The following is a 12,315-nucleotide window of genomic DNA, read 5'->3' as shown; positions in this document are numbered from 1 at the left end:
TCTATCTCACTCTATTTATAAAGAAGAGTTACAAAGTCACTACAGAGGGGTATGGGCTACCACATGGGGTGCTCAAATTCCATTTTTTAAATAGCTCCCAATAAACAAGAGGCATCCTTCCACATTCTCGTGCCCTGAGTTCAGGCTTCCAACAGAGATTCCTGGCTTAGCCCTGACTATTAGAAGCTGAATCTGCGTTCCTTCATGCATCTCCTCTAGGGTTTTTATATCAGTATTGCAAAGGGAATTACTTTAATTGGCTTGTTTACTCCTTACACTCGTTCAGAGAGATGGGGGTTTAATTATTAATGAACCAACTGCTTTATTTAGGGGAAAAAGTTTTAAAATGACAGGAAATTAAACATTTGATGATGAGCCTAAAATTACCTGTACCTCATCTAATTAAACAATTAACAACCAACACATATTTAATATATTTTTTCTTTTCTCCCCCAAAGTATATAGTACAAGCAATTCATATTTTTTTAAGGAAATTCCATGTATTGATAGGTCTGGGGAGCCTTAACTTAAGAGGCTGAGTTGGGAATGAAAACAAATAGTACAGGCACAGGGCTCATGAGGCCAGGATTCTTTCTTGCATTCTCATATGGTCATTTTGAAGACATTCATTTGTGGCTCAGTCCATGGAAGGAAGAATCCAAAGGGATACTCAAATAATTAGAAGTCAAGAAGGGGAGTAATAGTTCTAGGGAGCCTATAAAAGTGTATAGATAAGTGAAAAGTGGTACAAAAGAAGGTTCTAGTTCTGGGTAGGGGAGAGATGTCCTGAGAAAAGTAGGGTAATTAAGGCCCTTGTGCAAACAAGTATAGCTGTTCCTAGGGAAACTGAAATATTCCTGGATATCATACTACTAACTGATCAGGATTAAGGTGAAAGAACATGGAAGCACCATCCTGTGAACGGAGGCAAAACAAATCACTAAATGGAAACCCAGAAGTAGTCACTTGAGTATACATACAATCATGGCTCTGATTGGCAGCAATGACTGTAGATAGAGACCTTCAGTGCAAAAGACCAGCTCAGGGAAAAGTGTAGAGATAATTATTTAGTTATTTGTGTATATATTCTATCATGTATGTATGTATGTATGTATGTATCTATTTTTAAATATTTCTTTCTGTGGTGCCTGGGTGGCAGAGTCAGTTAAAAGTCTACCTTTGGCTCAGGTCATGATCTTAGGGTCCTGGGATTGACAAGCCCCTCATTGGGCTCTCTGCTCAACAGGAAATCTGCTTCTCTCTCTCCCTGCCACTCTGCCTACTTGTGCTCTCTCTGTAAAATAAACAAAATCTTAAAAAATAAAAATAAAAGATTATTTATTTGAGAGAGGAAGGGACTGAGGAGGGGCAGAGGGAGAGGGAGAGAGAGTCTTAAGCAGAGTGCAGAGCCTGACACAGGACTCCATCTCATGACCCCGAGATGACAACCTGAACCAAAAGCAAGAGTTGGATTCTTAAACGACTGTGCCACCCAAGTGTTACATGTTTATGTTCTAATTAAATATATAATGTCAAATTCTGTATTGTATTGGGCCTGTTTTAGCAATTTAGTTTTACAAATTGTAGATACTATTTTTATCCAGTAAATATCAAGTGAATACCAAAAAATGTTATTATACCAGAAATGGAGATCTGCAACCATGATTTTGCCTCAAGGAAGGGCTCACTGCACTGCTTAGCTGCAAATGTATGGTTGTATGAAATCCTTCAGCTGTCAGTCTGCCTCAGTTTTGAGTAAAGATCAAGCCTTTCTAGAGAAGGCAGCCAGTGACTAAACAAAGGGGTGATGCAAAGGCCTGTTTCTGCCCAAATTTGTACTCATCCAACAGATAATCTTTGTTTAGGAGCTTCTTGTTGAAGATGTTGTATTATTTTATAGTCACCATGTTACAAATTATTTTAGATTTGATTGGTTATGGTACTTACAGTATGTTATGATATGGATTCTTTGTGGTAGCCAGGAGGTTCATTTGGTCTCCTAACAGTATAAAGGAATGGAAGCAAGAGTAAAAGTTACGAAGGCACTTGAAAAACTGCATATAAGAGTTAATTTTTATGGATGCTCAATTAGCAGTAATAACTAGAAAACTGTAACTACTGAAACTCAAAGAAAATGCACATCTTTACTCTTGTTTCTAAGTCCCATCTTCACATCCAGTTCATCCTTTCCTAGCATGTATTGAAATTTCTCTTCTATTTTTCAGTAGATGATCACATGACTACTCTGATAGGGTAAATGAAAGAAAATTCCAAAGGAAGATAATATGAGTGCTGAATAAATCCCTGAATGAAATAAACAGAGTGGGTGTGAATATTCATTGCAGTGATGATAGTGGGTGTGGTGATATGGAAAACAAAGACAGGGAAGAAAAATTGAGAAATATAGGCAGCAAGTACAGATCTCCCTCAACTTTCAATGGGATTATGTCCTGATAAACCCATCATAGATTGAAACTATCATAATTCTAAAATGCATTTAATGCACATAACCTACTGAATGCCATATCTTAGCTTAACTTACTTCAAAAGTGCACAGAATGCTCACATTAGACCTATAGTTGGGCAAAATAACCTAACACAAATCCTCCTATTTTATAATAAGGTGTTGAATATCTGATGTAATCCATCAAATACTGGAAAAAAGAATGGTTGTATGGGTACAGAATGGTTGTAAAAGCATCCATCATTTACCCTTGTGATCACATGGCTGACTGGAAGCTGTGGCTCATTGTTACTGCCCAGCATCATGAGACAGTATCATACGGCTTATTGGTAGCCCAGAAAAAAAACAAAATTCAAAATTGAAGTATGATTCCTACTGAATGCATTTAGCTTTTGCACCATCATAAAGCTGAAGAATTGTAAATTGAACCATTATAAATTGGGAACCATAAATATTGAGATTAAGGTTCGAAATTCACAAGAACTGATAGGAATCAAGATTATATCTTTTTTTTTTTCTTTTTCATAGAAAGTGAATTTTCACTACAATGCTCTCAGTATAAGTGTCATCTTTCAATTTCATAGGCATGGACAATACTTAACCTTGTCCTCCTCCAATATTTTTTTAAGGTTTTATTTATTTATTCATGAGAGGCACAGAGAGAGAGAGAGAGAGAGGCAGAGACACAGACAGAGGGAGAAGCAGGCTCCATGCAGGGAGCCCAACGTGGGACTCGATCCCAGGGTCTCCAGTCTCACACCCCGGGCCGAAGGCAGCGCTAAAACACTGAGCCACCGGGGCTACCCTTATGTGTATTTTACCCAGAACAGGGATAAAATCCTGGCTATTATGGAGTAATCTAATATACATGATTGAAATATAATCTAGGAAACCTTACGGCATTCTAAATAATCAAGATTTTACTTATCAGTGCTGTTTATCTGGAAAGACTAATTATTCATCCATCTAGCCAATCATATTTGCATATATTTGTCAATCATTATTGAGTTCCAACATATCTCAGGTCTTATATACACAGGTGCTCTTAATGTAACTTCCAGGGAATTAGATATTTTCAGTGATGCATCTAAATTTTAATTTGCCTAAAAAACAAAAACAAAAACTGGCCATATCTGTGATTTTCATGTCAACATAGATTTTTCAGGGGTTAACTAAACTCCTTGAAAACCAAAGTAATGATGTACTCCATTTTTAATATCCTCTAAGAAAATATAGAAATCTGAAAAGCTTCATGATCAATGAGGATTTTATAAATTTCATCTCAAATATTGTTAAGAAATCTCAGACTTGGGATGTTTCCATAATAATCTGGCTATTGTGGGTAATGCTGCCTTAAGCATTGGGGTGCATGTATCCCTCTGAATTACTATTTTCAGTCAGAGAAAGACAAATACCATATGATTTCACTCCTATGTGGAATTTAAGAAACAAAACAAACAAGCAAAGGGGAAAAAAAGAGAGAGAGGTAAATCAAAAAACAGACTCAACTTTGGAGAACAAACTGATGGTTACCTGAAGGGAGATGAGAGGGCCATTGGGAGAAACAGGTGATGCAGATTAAGGAGGATATTTGTGATAAGCACCAGGTGTTGTATGGAAATGTTGAATCACCATTGTATACCTGAGACTAATATTACATTGTATATTAACTAACTGGAATTTAGTAAAACCTGAAAAAAAAAGAAATCTCAGATTATCCTATAATACTAAGAGAAATTTTAAACACAGAGCGCACTTGAAAAGAGTAGGGAAATGGTGCCCCATCACACACAATTTCTTTAATAGCATCCAAAGAAATTGCATAGGTCTTTTGGAAACCATGCTAAGTTAGGGCTCATTTCAATGCAAGGAGATGGATTAGGTACATTGGACATGTCTTCTGATATTCGGAACGTCATGCCTACAATGTGTTCTCAAATACACAGAAATACTGAATTCTTGAAATAGTTCCCCGCATACTTGAAAAAAGCCATGTTAGCCAAAACACAATTTAGACATGTAAGCATATAGGTAGTCTATATGTATTGAAATGAAATCCATGAAATGTATTACTCTGGAAGTTTGTATAGATTAAAAAATGTATGTACTCAAAAAGGGCTAAAATTACTATCACACGGGTTAAGTTGTACTGTTTGAGCATGGCTTTGTTAGGTAGGGGCTGATTTTAAGACAAGCAACTGCCATGCTTGTCCATAAGGTACTTCAATACCACCTTCAAAGATAAAACTAGGATTTTAAGGAATCATTGAAATCACAACCCATGATTTAACATCCATGATTTAATCCCTGAGCCCAGGTGAAAGAAAGCAATTTTAAATTTAGTTAAATTACATTTATCATAAATACATCTTAATATTAATACAATTAATATTATGAAAGATATAATAGTAGATTTAAGATTCATTCCATATAGATAGCACTTTAAAAACAAAGGTTCCATTAATCACAGATTATCTTTATTAATTCTAGTTACTTAAATGGATAATTCAAAGTGACAGAGGAAACAAAGGCCTCGTACTTAATGGTCAACAGATGCCATTGGCTTAATTATGAAGCCCGGATCAATTATAAGGGTCTAAAGTCTGAAATTCTTCATTTTTTTGTGTAGTTTTGATATGTAGAGTATGTGCCTTTTAAAATTTTAAATATGATTTGCCAGATTTTTCTGGTTGTTTCATTTATACAAAACTGATGGTTCTTTTGTTGAAATCTGCACTAGAAGATGAATCAAATTTGGCAGTTCCCTCTTACCACACAGTGAAATGGACATAGCGATAACTATATCCCATCTCAGCCAAAAGGTCTGTAATGGGAAACTGGCACATCATAAATCTAGTGGCATGAAAGTGATTTTTGTAAAGAAGAAATGACACACATTTAACCAGGTCTTGTTACAATCTTCAAGCTGCCATTTCTGTCTCAGATATAGCCATCAAAGGGAACAGAGTGGCCCTGTTGTTCTTTATCCCTGTCATAATAGTTCCACTGAAATATGCAGGCTATTTAGCATTTTAGGTATAGGCCTCTTTATCAATGTCTCTTCAGTATATGACTTAATGCACGAATGCCTCTTTAAAATTCAGCTGGTAATGCCAAATAAAATCAGCCTACATTTTAAAAATAGATACTAAATAAATAAAGGGACCATGTTTTAATTACACACATATAGTAAGGTTTTCTTCTAAGGCTCCAAAAGGCTTTTATTCATAGGTTAACATAAGGAAACAATTGAGCTTGGAATTCATGAAAAACACTGTCATCTTATGAAAAAAATGGATTCTGATAAAAAAAAAAACAATAATTGAAGTAAAAATGAGGTAATTATTTTAATAGCCTATTGAAGATTTCAGTCAAAAAGGGAGGATACAATTTGGACACCTTATTAATCATTCTTTTTTTGGAGTTGCATGAATTGGAAGCTACTCTCTTGGGTTAACTCAATTAGAAGTACTCGCTGATATCATAAATCTCTTCATTTTAAGTGCATCATTAATTTTATGACAAAATTAACCCAACACCATTAGAGCAACAGGCAAATCTTGACAGCCAGTTTTTTTAGACCATTCTAGTTGATATTTGAGGGGTCCGCAAACATTTTTAACAGTTCACTAGGTTTTAACCTTGAGCCTACTACAGTTGATGGGATCCTAGGACCAGAAGTGACATTATTGTTTCTATTGCCCTGTGGGAACATTCAATGAACAACACAGCTAGCTGTGATACATGAAACCTTTCCTTACCACATAGAACCATCCTTGATACGTTCACTCTAACAGGAAGATTACTTTCAGCTTTCTGCTTTGCAGTGTTCTGATAACCTTGCATATTTAATTGTAATTGAGAGTCAAGTGACTTCTACAGAGGATGCATTTTAATTAGCTATCAAATTAATGGGGAGGCTGTTTGTCTAGATTTTCTTTCTTTGTACTAATTAATTGTGAGTCAAGGGTCGGGATCTTGTCTTGCAGAATCCATTGAAGACATTCATTTCAAATATTTATATACATCCACTTACAAGCACAGGATTCAGAGTTCATTTTACAATCTAATATAGGCCAAGAAGGAGCATTTCCATGTATGTGCTGGCATCATGCTGCAAGTAATAATGATGGCAAAGTAAATATTCAAAAAACTTTGTTTTCTGTTGCAATCTTCGAGGTGGATAAAAGTATATTATTTTAAATATCATTAAACAAGCAAAAGAGCTCTATAGACAAAGATTATATATTAATTGAACAAAAATTATATTAATAATAAAGGGCAAATACACCAAATTTGAGGAGTCCGTAGAAAATAAATGGAATGTAGAATTGAGGGAGTGTTTAGCATCCAATTACTTAAAATGAAAACATTTAAGCAAAAATTAATTCAGTTTTAAACTTCACCTTGTGCCTGGAGTTACATAGCACTATCAAAATGGTCACAATGTCAGTTTTGCAAATGATTTGAAAATTTTTAAAGCTATAAATATTAGCCTAGAAAGTTTGTATTTGACATGCCTATATTTACTAAACATTTGAGTGACCTTCCCCATGTCACTGTGTGGTTCTGCAAAATGTGAGATGCTTCAGGATCCTGAAAATGGGTGGAGGCACCCACTCAGTTAAGAACCTGATTTTTTATTTCAGCTCAGGTCATGATCTCAGGGTCACATGATGGAGCCCTGTGTCAGGCTCCATGCTCAGTGCAATCTCTTGTGGATTCTCTCTCCCTCTGCCCCTTTCACTCATTCTCTCTCTCTCTTTCTCTCTCTCTCTCAAAAAAAATAAATCTTTAAAAAAAGAGGTGAACATAGTTTTGGGTCAAAGTGAATCTATATTGCTATACTTCATGCATAAAAGAAAACTTGGACCCTTTCTCTGATACAGATAGAAAAGAATGCATTGCCAGGTCAATAGCTACGAAGTGCCACAGTTTGTTTGTTTTGCTTCTTTTTTTTATTTAGGTAAATGGTTTAAGATGGGAATCACCATCATCACATCTTTTAAATCCTTAATTGTGGCATAAGTCTCTGAAATTTCTACTTGCTTTTATTTTACTATTCAGCCAGAAGATAGGGCAGTTTGGGAAACTTCGAGGGAGCAGAGAATAACTTCTGTCTAAATCCTTGGATGTACTAGATCTACTATAAGAGAACTTGGACCAGAACTTTATTCATTATGTGGAGTCTACAGGCTCCCACTAAATGAGGGGCATGATGATTTTAAGGTACCTTAGAATCTTCATCAATTTGGATGCGATATCCAACAATCCTCAAAAGTTCTGAATATTTCTTTTTCTCATTGCAAGGTTAAGACTGGTAATTGACATACAATCCTTTGTCTTCTGACCTACACAGTGCACCTTGAGTTGATTATTAGCTAACCTGAGTTTATCATTTTCTTTTTTATGCTTTAAATAAGTCATCCAACAACATAATCTTTATAATTATTGTTTTATATTGTTTAAGTACCACAGCTACCATATAAGCCAGTGCTTGATCTTCTTCTCTTTTAAAGATTTACTTATTTGATTGAGAAAGAGAGAGAGAGAGAGAGAGAGAGAGAGAGAGAGAGAATGCATGAGCAAGTGAGGGGAGGGGCAGAGGGAAGGAGCAGAGGGGGAGGGAGAAGGAGAGAATCTCAAGCATACTTCTCTGGCAGAGTGTGAAGCCCGACATGGGGCTCAATCTCATGAACCTGAAACCAAGATCTCAGCCAAAATCAAGAGCCAAACACTAAATGGAGCCAATCAGGTGGCCCTTAATCCTCTATCTATAATTCATCCTAGTCACTGCTAGCAGGGCTCTTAGAAATTGTAGTGCTACTACGTGTTAGGGTAATCATCACCCCACTTACCACCAACAATGGGGTCTTTATTATATCTGGCTAGTGGGTGAATCCATTTTAGAATTCCTTTCTAATACTTTACTTTGACAGACCCACTTCATATTTCCCAAAGCAGAGCTTGAGACAAGGGCTTTGTGTAAGCAGTTTATATTGGGTAGTAGTCGAGACTATATAGGGGAAACTGGGAATAGTACAAAAGCTATACAGATGGGTATTTTCATGTTGATTACCACAATGGGAAAATTAGGCTGGTTTCTCAGAGAACTTCGGAAGAAACAGGAATAATGAAGAATAGAACTAGCCGTCTAAAAGGAGGAAGGGGCATTTTTTATTGGTTAATGGTTGCTCCATTGGTTAATGGTTACTCTCTGGAGCATTAACACCTTCATATTCTCAGGCCACACATGTTTGAGTTTCAGATGGGTTCCCGTAGAACTCCTTTTTCTCCCCATGGTCAGTCCTTATATTATTTGTTGTCAAATAATCAAGGACAACTAAGTGCAGCTTGAGTAAGGCAGAGCTATAAACTTGGATGATATGAGGGAGAGCACATTCCTAGAGTGGATTTTATATAAAGGTGTTGGACCAGCAAGGAAGAATCATGGCAAGAACATCTGGAGCTTGCCTTTTGCACCAGCTCAGAGATGCCTCAGGGCAGGAAGCAAGAGTGCATTATAGTTTAAATATATGTGTGCGTGCTTTAATATCTGAAATCTGTGACTATGTTACCTTCCTTGGCAAAAAGCACCTTGCAGATTTAAGGTTGTGGACCTTAAAATGAAGAGATTATCCAAGTTGATCAATCTAATCCTATTAGCCCTTAAACACAAAGAGCTTTCTCTAGCTAAAAAGGGATGGGATCAGCAAAAGGGAAACCAGGGAGATTATAAATCTGAGGGAAATATGAAAAATGGTTCTGAGATGTTCTAGGGAAGATTTATATTTTCCCCATTTTTTTTTTTTTATCCAGATGCAAAGTCCTGGGATCTGTATTAGAAAAGGAAGTGGGTAGCCCTACCTCCACTGTTCCCAATCCAGGCTTCTACAATCTTTCAAAAGGTGATGCTACCAGAAAATAGCGCAGATATCTAGGACTATTTTGAAGAAAGAGAAGGGGTGTGGAAGCACTAAAGAGGCCTTTTTCTCTCCCAATGAATTTACAGAAGGTTAGAGCCCAACATAAGATGTAATATTTGGGGATGTAGCTGGTTGTGGATTACAGAAAGAATCCTGGTATTATGACATACAGGAGCATCGACGTTTTTATGCACTTCTTTGTTTTATTATGTAAGTAAATAAAATATATTGATATGAGAATGAAAATAATCATACTGTGTTCTAGGAAAGACCCATTAGGAAATATGAGGGAGAAATGGTCCAGGAGTTATAGGCCTAAGAAAGATATTTAAGAGGCATAAAACTGATGGAAAGTGGGAACAAATATTGCATACCCTATGTACTGGACAGCACTTGAGGGACAGTGTTTTCTCTGTAATTAAACATCACTAATGAAAAAGAAAAAAATAAAAAGAATCCTGGACTATTATTATTTTTTAAAATTTCATAGACAAGGATATGAGCACAAGGACATGCTGAAAAAGAGAACTTATGAAATTGACTGGCATCATGAGTAGGAAACAGGAAGCATATTATGGCACCTCAGCAGAAAGCCATGAAAATAATATAGACTAGACTAAGCAGGACAAAACAAAAACAAAACAAAACAAAACAAAACAACAACAACAAACTAAATTAAGAAGGAAGGTGAGTAAAATAATGAAGGACTAGTTCCTGAGGCACATGCATACATGCACAAATGAAACATTAGTTGAGTCTACTGGGACAAAAGTAAACTAAAATTACAGTTAAGAAACTTGAAAATCTCTTCTAGAATAAGAAGGAAAAAAAGAAAAATTATTAAAATGATACATGTGTGAGAAAAAAGAAAGACTTATAACCTAAAAACTTCTGTATATTAAAGAAATCAATTTGGACAAAAGTAATAAAGATATCTTGAAGAAAACAAATCTCAGCTAAAAACAGGTTCCTGTAAGTAGACAAAATTAATAAAAACGTGCATATGTGGCAAAATATTTTTATTACAATTAGTTTTGTGTTTTTAAGTCTGGGAAGAAATGTTACATGAAAAGAAAACCTGTTTGGTCTCAGACTTATCCTTAACAACATTGAATAACAGAAGGCAGTGTGAGGCAAGTGCAACCTAATTTTTCAGGAAATGGAAAATCTCCATACATGAGTTGAGTTGACATTTGTTTTTGAAGACCTTAGAGAGATGTTTGTATAAATACAATAGCTCAGCAAAATATACCACAGATAAAGGCTTTTTATAAGTATACTTGATAAAATATACCAATAAAATAAGATTTACATCAAAATAAAGAAATTAAGAATGGAAAATCATATACTAAAAGAAATTTTAAGTTTTAAAAGAGAAATGTTAAATGTAAAAATAGTTGAAAATATTCCAGTTAATAAAGAGAAAACAAAAAATATAAAAATATATCATTTAGTTTGTTAAAATAAAACCACAAATTGTATCAAAGACTATGAGGGCAAATGACATGAAGGGAATCCAAGAATATTAAATGTCTCATGTTAGAGGGGAAAAAAAGAGACATTTTTAAATTTTGGATTTAATTTTTAGTACATTTTTTTTAGTACATTTTTTTAAAGTTAAAATATTTAACAGAAAAACAAATAATAAATAGCTTTCAAATCAAAAGACAAAAATAAAACCATGCAATATGAAGTCTGAATAGGATGAACAGAAACTGAATAAAAGTAAGTAAATAAAAGCCCAGGAAAGACATACACCCGAATACTTTAATGTTATAATGTTATATTTTAAAAGCAGGGTAGAAAATTTAAATTTATACATGAATCTACAACAAATGAAAATTCTCTAAAATGGTAACTGGTTATTTCTAGTGTTTTAACTTATTGGTAATTTTTATTTTTTCTTTATATTTATTTACTAAATTTTCTAAAATGACTATTTTTTCTTTACAATAACTAAGAAATACAGGTTAGAACAAAATAATCTAAGAGGAATATTGGCTTCCTGTACGGTCAGTTTGGATAGAAAAAAACAAGAAGCAAATGGAGAGAACTATGATGATTTTATATTAAGGAAGAAGAACCTAGGGTTTAGTTATCACTCTGGATAAGGGTAGTGATTTCTGAAATTATAAACCAGAGAAGCTAAACATAATTGAATTTTATATAAAATAGGAGAGAAATGCCATCTTCACAATCAATGGGACATCAAAGCCAGTGTGTGAAAATATGCAAGCTGTGTGTTGTTGTGTATTTATATAGAGTTCCACAAACATACCACTGATGCTAGCTGACTGTAGGGATGGAGGTTAGTCCCATTTGCAAGCTCACTGTCCAGTTATTTCCTACCTAATTTTTGACATTATCTATTGAGAAATGTTGTACCTCATTAGTCAAGTTACTCTAAACTTCAACTCTGTCTATTGTTTTTTTAAGTATCTCTTTAAGCAACCTTATATTTCAAAATCCTAATTTTTTTTCTCAATTATATCTCATAGTTTGTTCTCTGTGTGAAAAAATATTTTCTCACTTAAATTACTGACTTGGGTAAGATGTGTATGGTTTTCACAATGGACATTATCTTTTGAAAAGTTACAACATTTTATTATTGGTTCCCCGAGCCACTATGGCATAAATAGCTAGAAATCAATTGCATCAGAAGTCTCATATTTTATGTATTAAAACTGCAGAGGAAACTACAGCTGAAAAATTATCTTGAGGTGAACAAATGAGTAAAGCATCGGTACTGCATTAAGTTCACCGTTATCTTACAAATCCCAGCTAAAGCGGCAGACTATCCATCAGAGAGAATGAACACATTCTAAGCATAGAATTTATCAAATAGGCCATCTTTAGTATCAATTTTTCTTTTGATTTTTGATCACTTTGGATTAAAAAAAATGATTGGATTCACTAGAAACTATT

The sequence above is a fragment of the Vulpes vulpes genome, unplaced genomic scaffold (assembly GCF_048418805.1).
Source record: "Vulpes vulpes isolate BD-2025 unplaced genomic scaffold, VulVul3 Bu000000778, whole genome shotgun sequence".
NCBI classification, from domain to species: Eukaryota; Metazoa; Chordata; class Mammalia; order Carnivora; family Canidae; genus Vulpes; species Vulpes vulpes.
Note: the sequence above shows the minus strand (reverse complement) of the source record.